At 44.4% G+C, this 13,448-nt stretch overlaps 1 protein-coding gene across 2 annotated transcripts in view; it reads left to right on the forward strand.

Annotated features, from left to right (window-relative positions):
• The window catches only part of LOC129708446 (dysbindin-like), a 155,961-nt gene that overhangs the window by 127,354 nt on the left and 15,159 nt on the right, over positions 1-13,448 (forward strand). The window lies entirely within an intron of this gene.

A 13,448-nucleotide genomic window follows, 5' to 3' on the forward strand; every position in this document is an offset into this window, starting at 1 on the left:
GTGGTGAAATGAGTGTGTGGCCAGGATGGTGTGGGTCTCTGATGATGCGGGCTGTTTTTTGAGACAGCAACTCCTATAGATCCCTTTGATGGTGGGGAGGTCAGTACCAGGGCAGTGATGGGCCGGGCAGTGTTCACCACCTTTTGCAGTCTTCTTCGCTCCTGGGCGTTCAAGTTGCCGAACCAGGCCGTGATGCAATCAGTATACATGCTCTCTGTACTGTACACTGTATACTGTATACACTGTACACCAGTATACACAGTATACTGTATATAGTGTATACCTGTAGAAGCTCAAGAGAATCCTCTCTGACATATCGAATCTCCGTAATCTTCTCCGGAAGTAGAGGCGTTGAAGGGCTTTCTTTATAATTGCATCAGTGTGCAGGGTCCAGGAAAAATCAGAAATATGCACACCCAGGAATTTGAAGCTATAGACTCTCTCCACCATTGTCCCGTCAATACAGACAGCTTTGTAGGTCCTCATCCTTCCTCTTCCAAAGCCCACAAGCAGTTCCTTGGTCTTAGTGACCGGGTTGTTGTGCTGGCACCATATGGTTAGTCGATCGATCTCACTTCTCTTTCTTTTAAAATCTTTTTATTAGTTTTTTTCCAAAAAACAAAGCAAAAAGAATAATGATAAACATAACAATGATATTGATACATGGGGATCAGGATTACATTAATAACAGGTATAACCTAAATATGTCCAGTGTCAAAATACACATTGAATATAGACCTCCCCGGTCTCTATGCAAATATAATTAAATGTTTAAAAGAAAACTTGTATATGTAGAAAAAAACACAAAGATAAAAAGGAAAAAAAAGGAAAAAAGGAAGAAACAAAACCCCTCTGAACTAAAGAAAAAAAAAGCAAAGCAGAATCTGAGCTGAGAATTTCAACAATTTAAGTGTTTGTCGTCAAGTCCATTCCACCATATAGAGGTAAAATAGTTTTTATAACGGTTAGAGAGGGAGCAATTTATGTTGTGTGAATGTGTTGAATACATTTCCCCCAAGTCTTATCAAATTTAACCAAGGGTTCAACAATGGCACTCCTGATTTTTTCTAAATTTAAACATGATATCAGAGTTTCAGAGTACCAATAGAAACATAGAAACATAGAAAATAGGTGCAGGAGGAAGCCATTCGGCCCTTCGAGCCAGCACCGCCATTTATTGTGATCATGGCTGATCGTTCCCTATCATTAACCCGTGCCTGCCTTCTCCCCATATCCCTTGACTCCACTAACCCCTAGAGCTCTATCTAACTCTCTCTTAAATCCATCCAGTGATTTGGCCTCCACTGCCCTCTGTGGCAGGGAATTCCATAAATTCACAACTCTCTGGGTGAAAAAGCTTTTTCTCACCTCAGTCTTAAATGACCTCCCCTTTATTCTAAGACTGTGGCCCCTGGTTCTGGACTCGCCCAACATTGGGAACATTTTTCCTGCATCTAGCTTGTCCAGTCCTTTTATAATTTTATATGTTTCTATAAGATCCCTCCTCTCATCCTTCTAAACTCCAGTGAATACAAGCCTAGTCTTTTCAATCTTTCCTCATATGACAGTCCCGCCATCCCAGAGATCAATCTCGTGAACCTACGCTGCACTGCCTCAATCAGAAGGATGTCCTTCCTCAAATTAGGAGACCAAAACTGTACACTATACTCCAGAACTCAAGTCAAGTCAAGTCAAGTCAAGTCAAGTTTATTTGTCACATACACATACGAGATGTGCAGTGAAATGAAAGTGGCAATGCTCGCGGAACAACAAAACAACCAAACAAATTATAAACACAATCATAACACACATATTATTTTACATAATAAATAATAGAAGGAAAAACGTTCTGTACAGTTAGTCCCTGGTGAGAAAGGCGTTTACAGTCCGAATTGCCTCTGGGAAGAAACTCCTTCTGTGGTCTCACCAGGGCCCTATACAACTGCAGAAGAACATCTTTACACCTATACTGAAATCCTCTTGTTATGAAGGCCAACATTCCATTCGCTTTCTTCACTGCCTGCTGTACCTGCACGCCAACTTTGAGTGACCGGTGTACAAGGACGCCCAAGTCTTGCTGTACCTCCCCCTTACCTAACCTAACCCCATTGAGATAATAATCTGCCCCCTTGTTTTTACCGCCAAAGTGGATAACCTCACATTTATCTATATTATACTGCATCTGCCGCGCATCTGCCCACTCACTCAACCTGTCCAGGTCACTCACTCAACCTGTCCAGGTCACAATGGAGTGTGGTCGGAGGGTTGGAGTCTTTCCATTTAAATAAAATAGATCTTCTGGCGATTAATGTGGTAAAAGCAATCAACCGATGGGCGGAGAGGGACAAATGAATAGAATCTAACATTGGTAGCCCAAAAATTGCAGTAATAGGATGAGGTTGTAAATCAATACCTAAAACTACAGAAATAGTATCAAAAATGTATTTCCAATATTTTTCCAAAAGTGGGCAGGACCAAATCATATGGGTCAGTGAGGCCACTTCAGAGTTACATCTGTCACAGGTAGGATTTATAGAAACGAGCCACCTTATCTTTTGACCTATGAACTCTGTGTACCACCTTTCAAGTATCAAAGCATGTCTTGCGCACATTGAGGAAGTATTAACTAATTGAAGAATCCTCTCCCATTTCTCTATAGATAGAGAAATTTGGAGTTCTCTTTCCCAGTCATTCTTAATTTTATCAAATATATCTATTTGTAATTTCAAAATCAACATAAATAGTCGTTATTAATCCTTTCTGATAAGGGTTCAAATGTAAATTTTTTTTCCGAAATTTCGGTTTGATGTGGCAGCGGAAAAAAGGGCAGAGTAGCCTTCAAAACATGTCTAATTTGTAAATATCTAAAAAAGTGTCAATTAGGTAAATTATATTTATTGGAGAGTTGTTCGAAAGACATAAAACACCCATCCAAAAACAAATCACAAAAAGATATAGATAGATAGATAGATAGTTAGATAGATAGATAGATAGATAGATAGATAGATAGATAGATAGATAGATAGATAGATAGATAGATAGATAGCCTTTTATTGTCATTCAGACCGAAGTCTGAACGAAATTGCAGCAGTCATACATATAATACAATACAATAAAACAACAATAAACACATATTAGCATCCACCACAGTGAGTCCACCCAGCATCTCCTCACTGTGATGGAGGCAAAAGTCTTAGGTCTGCAGTCTCTTCCCTCCTCTTCTCCCTCTGCGCTGAGGCGATACCCCCCCGGGCGATGTTAAAAACAGTCCCGCGGCTCAAACACCGCGGCCTGGGGTGGTTGAAGCTGCCGCCCACCAGTCCTGCAAACGCAGCCGCTGGCCCGCGGCCGAACCCCGGACTCAGGCCACCACCGCCAGAACACCGTCCCAGCCACCCTCACGTGAGTACTGCGCCGTCTTCAACATCGGGCTGGGCCGCCCCGGACATGGGCGTCGCTTCTCCCCCAGACCGGGCCGCCCAGACATGGGCGTCGCTTCTTCCCCGGGCTGGGCTGCCCCGACTTGGGCGCCGAACCTCCCTCGGGCTGCCAGCGCCGCACCTCCCACGGCCGCTACGACGGGAGCCTCGTTCCACCCTCGGGCTGACCGCCCTCACGGGAGCGTCCCAACCTCTTCCAGCGCTGAGCCGGACCACCCTCACGGGAGCGAGCTCAGGGCGAGTCCTGACGGACTCTGCCTCCGGAGCCTCGAGGTCGTCAGCTCCATTAGGCCTCATCGCAGACGGAGGCAGAGAAGGGGAATACGACAAAAAGGTCGTATTCCCCCGCAGGGAGAGACTGCAAACCCCGTTTCACCCCCCCCCCCAAAACACAAACTAAAACCAAAAACTAGACTAACCAAAACAAAATAAACAACATAAAAAACACAAAACAACGGGACTGCCGGTAAGCTGCTGCAGCCAGAGCCGCGCCGCCACTCCAAAGCTACTAATCCCTTCCTCTTCCATAACAGAAAGGCTTGATCAATACTAGAAGGTTGGAAGAGAAAATTAGATAAGATAGGACTCGATAACATAAAATCATTTAGTCCAAAAAACGTACGAAATTGAAACCATATTCGAAACGTATATCTTATTATTGGGTTAGTCATATATTTATTCAATCTCGTAATTGTAAAAGGTAACGAGGCCCCTAGAATAGAAGCCAATGATAGCCCTTGTAAGGAATCACGTTCAAGATTTATCCATCCTGGGCATTGGGTATCTTCTAAATCTTTTGTCTAAAATGTTAGATAACGAACATTTATCTGCCCAATAGTAGAATGTAAGGTTCAGCAATGCCAAACCACTTCTATTCCCTGACTCATCGTCATCTGCGATTCGTTCAACAACGTGGTGTCGTTGGCGAACTTGAAGATGGAGTTCGCACTGTGCCAATGTGAATCGATAGATTTTTAACCAACATTTACTTTGCATTGTATTTGTTGACAACACCGGTGCAGCATTTGAGTTGGTGATGAGCCAGCAGCAAGTCTGAGGTAACATCAGTCTTTGGAACAAAACATGGGCATGGGGGGGACCGCCATGAGGGAGGGGGAAGACCAATGAACAATGCAGGACCCGGTGTGGTGGGACCACCAAGTGGGAGGGGGAAGAATAATGGGCAATGGAGGGCCGGGGGGGGGGGGGGGCTAACAAACTTCAAGCTGGTACAGGGGAACCACTGTGGGGTAGAACAAAGGAGGAGCCGGCGGTGGCACTTGTAACGTGGTCGTATATGGCGACTATTTGCATACCCTGGATATGCAAGCAAAGGATTTCACTGTGCCCTGTCACATGTGACAATTCCATTCTCAGAAGATAGACCATTTTAGGATGAAGTGGAAACTACTGTGTAGGAAGGAACTGCAAGTGCTGGTTTACGCCAAGGATAGTCACAAACTGCTGGAGTAACTCAGCGGGATTCTGAGGCAGCATCTCTGGAGAGAAGGAATAGGTGACGTTTCGGGTCGAGACCCACAACAATCTCTTCAATTTAAAGTGGGGCGATTTCTCCAGATAGTCCAGTGAATGGAAGATTGATTTGTATGCATAGTCTGTATGGAACAGACTTTATTGTTGAATCCAAGATGGCGCCTAACCCAGGCCACGACGGAACGACAGACGCCAACAGCGAGCGACATCGTCTGACACACTAGCGAACGAACCCAGGCCGCGCTCTGTGTGCTAGTCACAGAAGTGGGACTGCAATCACGCATTGCAATCGCTCCACTGTTAAACCTCTACTCTGACAGCAACACTTCTTACTTTAACTACACTCTTCTTTATTTCCTCTCAGATCATGTTATTCCCTTTGTCATGCCTCTGTCCACTGCGGATGGCTCGACTGTAATCATGTATTGCCTTTCCGCTGGCCGGTTGGCACACAACAAAAGCTCTTCACTGTACCCCGGTCGGTACACGTGACAATAAACTCATAAACCGGAATGACTATGGAATCAACCATGTTGCACTAGGTATTGTCAGTTAGACAGGTACATGGATAGGACAGGTTTGGAGGGATGCGGACCAAACGCAGGCAGGTGGGTCTAGTGTAGCTGGGACATGTTGGCTGGTGTGGGCACGTTGGGCTGGAGGGCCTGTTTCCACACTATATCACTCGATGACTCTGACATATGATCTGAGAATAGCTTTGTTACTGACTGCAATGTTCCATCAATGGAACCCTATGGATAATGTCATTTTGCTTAATAAACCCACAAGGGAAAACCTAAGCAACCAGGTGTGTGCATGTTTGGTGCTTGGGTAGGTTGTAAATTGTCCCAGAGGCAATTAATTATACATGTCTTTGTTCGTCAGGAGAAGAATTGTGTATATTTGGATAGACACAAAATACTGGAGTAACTCAGCATGTCAGGCAGCTTCTCTGGAGAAATGGAATAGGTGACGTTTCGGGTCGGAACCATTCTTCATCTGATTTGTCGTAGCCCTCTCTCGCCTCCAGACATCCCCCCCCCCACCGAGAGATCAGGAAATTCCCAATACATCATTAATGTCTCCTGGAGGACAGGCAACGGTGGCAAAAGAGTGAATTTAATGTGCAATTTTCCACTGAGATGCAGAGGCAGTTATGATGCAGACTTGCAAATTGCTTTAAGTATACTTCTCGATCTCACATTGAATGAAAACATCCATTGGATTGAATTACATGGAAGAATGCACATCAACTTTAACTGCTTCCCGACTGTCTGCTTTGTGGGTAGCCTGTCCAAATCTCCAAACAGATTTTATCTTTGCCGTCCTTGATTATGCTGCTGGCCTTGCTGGAGTAACTCAGTGGGACAGGCAGCATCTCTGGAGAGAAAGGATGGGTGACCTTGGAGGCCCATTGTAGGTGTGAACTCAAAAGGGAAATAATGTGTTATAGACAATAGACAGTAGGTGCTGGAGTAGGCCATTCGGCCCTTCGAGCCAGCACCGCCATTCAATGTAATCATGGCTGATCATCCCCAATCAGTACCCCGTTCCTGCCTTCTCCCCATATCCCCTGATTCCACTATATTTAAGAGCCTTATCCAGCTCTCTCTTGAAAGCATCCAGAGAACCGGCCTCCACCGCCCTCTGGGGCAGAGAATTCCACAGACTCACCACTCTCTGTGAGAAAAAGTGTTTCCTTGTCTCCGTTCTAAATGGCTCACTCCTTATTCTTAAACTGTGGCCCCTTGTTCTGGAGTTGATTACTCTTAACTTCCACACTGTTTACCTCTTGAGAAAGATGATGAATGGGGCAAGTGTTTTACACAGAGGGCAGTGAGTGCCTGGATCACATCTGCGGGGGGTGCTGGTTGAGGCAGACACAACAGTGGCATTTAATAGACTTTTGGATATGCACATGGATATGCACCTGCACATTCGAAGGGCCGAATGGCCTACTCCTGCACCTATTTTCCATCATTTCTATATGCAAGGAATATGGGATATAGATTATGTGAGGGCAAATAAGGGATAGTCTTGGCATCATTGTCGGCACAGGCATAGTGGCCGAAGGCCTGTCTTATGTTCTTATTCTCTAAAAATAGCTTCAGGGGCAGGTAGAGTTGCTGCCATACGGCGCCAGAGACCCGGGTTCGATCCTGACTGCGGGTGCTGTCTGTACGGAGTTTGTACGTTCTCCCTGTGACCGCGTGGGTTTTCTCCGGGTGCTCTGGTTTTCACCCACACTACAAAGACGTGCAGGTTTGTAGGTTCATTGGCTTCGGTAAGTTATAAAATTGTCCCGAGTGTGTAGGATAGTGTACAGGCTGATTACTGTTCAGCGCGGACTCGATGGGCCAAATGGCCTGTTTCCGCGCTGTATCTCTAATGTTGAAAGTAAAGTCTCAAGCATCTCTGGAAATAATTTGGCTTCAAATTGTTACAGCTGAAAATGTTAAAGATTCTATTATTGGCTACCTAACAGGCAGGTTAAATTAATATGAAAAGCTCATTTTATTCAATATTGGTTTTTGGCTGTTTAGTTTAGATTTATGAAAGTAAATTGGTTTAAATATATGCCTCAGGTTAAAGCTTTAATATATAATGTTAATTCCAACATTAGGGCAGCATGGTGGCTCATCGTTAGAGTTGCTGCCTCTCAACGCCAGAGACCCGGGTTGGATGCTGACTACGGGTGCTGTCTGAAAGTGGAATCATATAGAATCAGTGAGAACGGATGATCATTGGTCGGCACGGACTCGGTGGGCCGAAAGACCCGTTTCCTGTATCTCCAAACTAAACTAATCACAGCTAACGGAGTGTATCGTGTATCATGTATCTCGAGTGTAATCACGTGTTGTCTTTCCGCTGACTGGTTAGTACACAACAAAAGCTTTTCACTGTACCTCGGTACACGTGACAATAAACTAAACTAAACTGTAAATTGGAAAAATAACACAGTTGAGTGGCGCAGCGGTAGAGTTGCTGCCTTGCAGCGCCAGAGACCCAGGTTCAACCTGACTGCCAGGTTCTCCCTGTGACCGCTTTGGTTTTCTCAGGATGCTCCGGTTTCCTCCCACACTCCAAAGATGTGGGGGTTTGTGGGTTCATTGGCTTTGGTAAAATTATAAATTGTCTCGAGTGTGTACGAATTATTCTAGTGTACGGGATGACCACCGGTTGGTGAGGACCTGGTGGATCGAAGAAGCTGTTTCCGCTTTGTATCTCAAAAGTCTAAAGTGTGAATAATTGTTCAAAACAAATAGGTTAATGTCAAATTCATTAACAAAGATACAAGAGAAACATTCTGCATTGCAAGGGACTGGTTGAAAGCAGATTTTATATTTTAGTTTCTGAAGATACAATGCGGAAATAGGCCATTTGGCCCACCTTGTCCGCATCGACCAGTGATCCTTATACTCTGCACTATCTTAAATACACTAGGGACAATTTACAATTATTACCAAAGCTAATAAACCTACAAACCTATCCGTCTTTGGAGTGTGGGAGGAAACCGGAGCATCCGGAGAAAACCCACACTGGTCACGGGGGGAACGTACAAACTGGGTCTCAGGTTGTTGCAAGGCAGCAACTCTACCGCTGCGCCATCGTGCTGCCTGATATTTGAATCATCGCTATATGTAGAGAAAGAAAGCATAGTTTCAGTGGAATATTTTATGTTCCAATATTGGATGGACAACTTATAGTTTATAGTCAGGGAACACGAGGCGTTTCTTACATAAGCAAGTCACTTACATACAACACAAAGTGCTGGACCAACTCCGAGAGTCCGGCAGCATCTCTGGAGCAGACGTGTTCCGTTTACAAGCTGTGATTAGTTTAGTTTAGAGATACAGGAATTGGGCCCTTCGGCCCACCGAGTCCACACCGACCAACTATCATCCGTTCTCACCTGATTGTATATTATTCCACTTCCAGACAGTGCCCGTAGTCAGGATCGAACCTGGGTCTCTGGCGTTGAGAGGCAACAACTCTAATGCTGAGCCACAGTGCCGCTCTAATGTTGGATTTAGCATCATATATTAAAGCTTTAACCAGAGGCGTCATATTTTATTTATTTATTTATTTGTTTATTTATTTAAATTTGGTGCAGGAGTAGGCCATTCGGCCCTTCGAGCCTGCACCGCCATTCAATATGATCATGGCTGATCATCCAACTCAGTATACCATACCTGCCTTCTCTCCATACCCTCTGATCCCCTTAGCCACAAGTGCCACATCTAACTCCCTCTTAAATATAGCCAATGAACTGGCCTCAACTACCTTCTGTGGCAGAGAGTTCCAGACATGCACCACTCTCTGTGTGAAAAAAGTTTTTCTCATCTCGGTTTTAAAGGATTTCCCCCTTATCCTTAAGCTGTGACCCCTTGTCCTGGACTTCCCCAACATCGGGAACAATCTTCCTGCATCTAGCCTGTCCAACCCCTTAAGAATTTTGTAAGTTTCTATAAGATCCCCTCTCAATCTCCTAAATTCTAGAGAGTATAAACCAAGTCTATCCAGTCTTTCTTCAGATGAAAGTCCTGACATCCCAGGAATCAGTCTGGTGAACCGTCTCTGCACTCCCTCTATGGCAATAATGTCCTTCCTCAGATTTGGAGACCAAAACTGTAGGCAATACTCCAGGTGTTGTCTCACCAAGACCCTGTACAACAGCAGTAGAACCTCCCTGTTCCTATACTCAAATCCTATCAATGTCATCAAAAGATATTGAACATTTCAAAATCCAGCGGCGGCACTTGAGGAAACACCGCGTGTCAATACGTCATCACGCCGCAAATGTTTCAGTGACCTGATACGTCAGTCAATGATGCCGGCAGCCGACGAAAAAATCGGCAAGTGGGACAGGCCCTTAACGTTTAGTGCAGGGTTAAAGCCCTGTCCCACGGTACGAGTTCATTCCAAGAGTTCTCCCGAGTTTACCCTGATTCGAACTCGGAGATTTACGATAATGGCCACTCGTCGGTACTCGGGGCTCTCGTGGACATTTTTCAACATGTTGAAAAATCTTCACGAGTCTTCCCGTGCTTACCTGCCGTTAGCGAGTCTTCCCGAGTACCTGCCGTTAGCGTTACGAGCTGCTAAGAGATGTCCCCGAGCTCCGACGTACCCGCTACGTTCATTCACCGTGCTTACCACGAGTTTGATTTTTTCTAAACTCGGGAGAGCTCTTGGAATGAACTCGTACCGTGGGACAGGGCTATAAGGCTAGTAATGTCCGATCATGCATAGTCCGAGGGTCACCAGAGAGGTAAATGGTAGTTCAGCACTGCTCTCCGGTTTTTATTTCTCCTCTTTCCAGTCCAGTTCTTTTCCTTTAATTCTGCAATTACTTTTCCTCATCCATAAATTTAAAAATAACTTGACTGCTCTTCCAGATGAAAGCATTCAACCTTATGAGATGCCTGCAGGTCATCGCAAGGATAAACACATCTGAGCATTGCAGAACAGATTTCAGTTTATTTTTACCAGATTTATTCCGCAAACATCTGGAGAATAAGTTATATTTTATCACAATATGGTCATGCACCAGCACTCAGCAAAAATTAAATCATGCTTATATATTTTCAAAGAAAAAGCAAAATGGAAGTTAAGGGCAAAGGGGCAACATTTCCCTCAATGTATCCTGAAGCCATAGTTATACAGCATGGAAACAGGCCCTTTGGCCCAACTCATCCATGCTGACCATATTGCCTAACTGAGATAGTCAGTCCCAGTTGATTTGAAATCAGCTGATTTGAATCATTTCATTTCATTTCATTTCATTTCAGTCCCACTTGCCTTGGTCCATATTCCTCCAAGCCTTTCCTATCCATGAGCCTGCCCAAGTGTTAGAATTCTACCATAAGACATAAGAGCAGAATTAGACTATTTGTCCCATCGAGTATACTCCACTATTCGATCATGGCTGATCTATTTTTCCCTCTCAACTCCATTCTCCTGCCTTCTCCCCACAACCTTTGACTGTAAATGTATTGTCTTTCCGCTGACTGGTTAGCACGCAACAAAAGCTTTTCACTGTACCTCTGTACACGTGACAATCAACTAAAGTAAACTAAATGTCCTTACTAACCACCAACCAATCAATCTCCTCTTTAACATGTGTATGACACTGACTTGGCCTCCACAGCCGTCTGTGGCAATGAATTCCACAGATTCACCACCCTCTGACTAAAGAGATTCTTCCTCATCTCCATTCTAAAGGTACGTCCTTTTATTCTGAGGCTGTGCCCGCTGGTCCTAGACTCTCCCACTCTACCACTTTCACCAGCACTCAACATCCTTTAAAGAAGTTGCCTCTAGGGTCCTTTTTAAATCTGCCCTCTCTCACGAAAACCTATGCCCACTATTTTCAAACTCTTACTTTGGGGGGAAAAGACTGGCTTTTTGCCATATCTATGCCTCTCCTATAAAAGAGTTATGTTCAAGTCATAGGAGCAGATGTGGGCCGTTCGGTCTATTCCAAATTAGTAGTAGACATTGCACTACTCCGAAGTAGACATTGAGACATTCAATCATGGCTGACCTAACTTTCCCTCTCAACCCCATAACCCCTGACACACAGATTAATCAAGTATCTGTCCATCTCCGCCTTAAAAATATCGAACTGCTCACAATACTTCAAATGCTGTCTGACTAGTGCCTGATAAAGCCTCAGCATTACATCCCTGTTTTTATACTAAATGCTCTTGAAATAAATGTTAATATTGCATTTGCCTTCCTTACCACCAATTCAACTTGCAAATGTTTTTTTTTGCCTTCCTTCACAGCGAGGAGAAGATGCGCTGTGAAGGATGTTTGTGTAAATTGTGTTGTGTCTTGGGTCTTTTTCGTTTTGTATGTATGACTGCAGAAACGACATTTCGTTTGGACCTTAACGGGATCCAAACGACAAATAAATTGTATTGTATTGTATTGTATTGTATTGTAAATTAACCTTTTGGGAATCCTGCACCGAATTTCTGAATCACGTTCACGTTAAAGATGTAGAATTAGGCCATTCGGCCCATCGCGTCTACTCCGCCATTCACTCATGGCTGATCTCTGCCTCCTAATCCCATTTTCCTGCCTTCTCCCCGTAGCCCTTGACATCCGTTCCTCTCCCGATTTAGAAAATAGTCTACGCCTTTATTCCTGCTACCAAAATGCATGACTTCACACTTTTCTACATGAGGTAGATGGGTGGTCAGGACCAACAACTACCTCCCCTAACTCAGCGGTTCACCGAATATGGTTTCTCTAACTTTGCCTTCTCTCTCTCTCTTTGTTCCTCATCCTAGTTCGCCGACTAGTTTCACTGTCCTCCTGATTAACGTTTAGTGATTGTACGCCTCGTTGTCACCTTCCCCTCAACTAACAATGAACCATTCTATGTTTCCTTGATCACCGTCCCCTTTGATCTGTGTTTTCACACCTTACCCTTCCATATCTCTATGTCTCCCTCTCCCGTGACTCTCAGCCTGAAGGGTGTTGATCTGAAACGTCACCTATTCCTTTTCTCCAGAGATGCTGCCTCTCCCGCTGAGTTACTACAGCATTTTGTGTGTATCTTAGGTGTAAACCAGCACCTTCAGTTCTTTCCTACACAAGCACCTCCCCCAGCAGCTCATATACCCACCATCCACTGAGTGAAACGTTGCCCATTATGTTCCTATTAAATCTTTAACTTCTAATAGGAAAGAAAATTGAAGCATGAAATCAAATAAAGGAGGTGGGGGTAGAGGACACAAAGGAAAAACGTTGATAATACATCACATACTCTATCTTCCAGTTAATAGTGCCAGAGAACTGTGGAAATAAGCAGGTTCCTTGCTATTTTATGGGGTAATTTGCAGAATTGCATAAGCTGATACCAGAACTGTAACACTGCCAGAAACAGATTCAAGATAGACTTATTCTGCCTTTTTAGTCATAGAGTTATACAGCATGGAAACAGACCCTTCGGCCCAACATGTTTACACTGGCCAACATGTCCCATCTGCACTAGTCCCCCCTAATTGCGTTTGGCCTATATCCCTCAAAACTTGTCCTATCCATGAACCTGCCTAACTGTCTCTTAAACGTTGGAATAGTTCCAGCCTCAACTACTTCCTTTGGTAGCTTGTTCCATACACCCACCACTCTTTGTGTGAAAAAGTTACCCCTCAGATTCCTATTAAATCTTTTCCCCTTCACCGTAAACCTTAAACCTATGTTGTCTGGTTCTTAATTCCCTTACTCTGGGCAAGAGACTCTGTGCATCTACCCGATCTATTCCCCTCATGAATTTCTACACCTCGATAGGATCACCCCTCATCCTCCTGCGCTCCATGGAATAGTCTCAGCCTCCTCCAACCTCTCTCTACAGCTCAGGCCCTCGAGTCCTGGAAGCATCCTCGTAAGTCTTCTCTGTACCCTGTCCAGCTTGACATGGTGCCCAGAATCGAACACAATACTCACCATACAAAGATATATTGATTGTAGAAAGGCTAACTTTGAGGAGATGCGAAAGGA

Source organism: Leucoraja erinacea, chromosome 2, assembly GCF_028641065.1.
Source record: "Leucoraja erinacea ecotype New England chromosome 2, Leri_hhj_1, whole genome shotgun sequence".
Taxonomy (NCBI): domain Eukaryota; kingdom Metazoa; phylum Chordata; class Chondrichthyes; order Rajiformes; family Rajidae; genus Leucoraja; species Leucoraja erinaceus.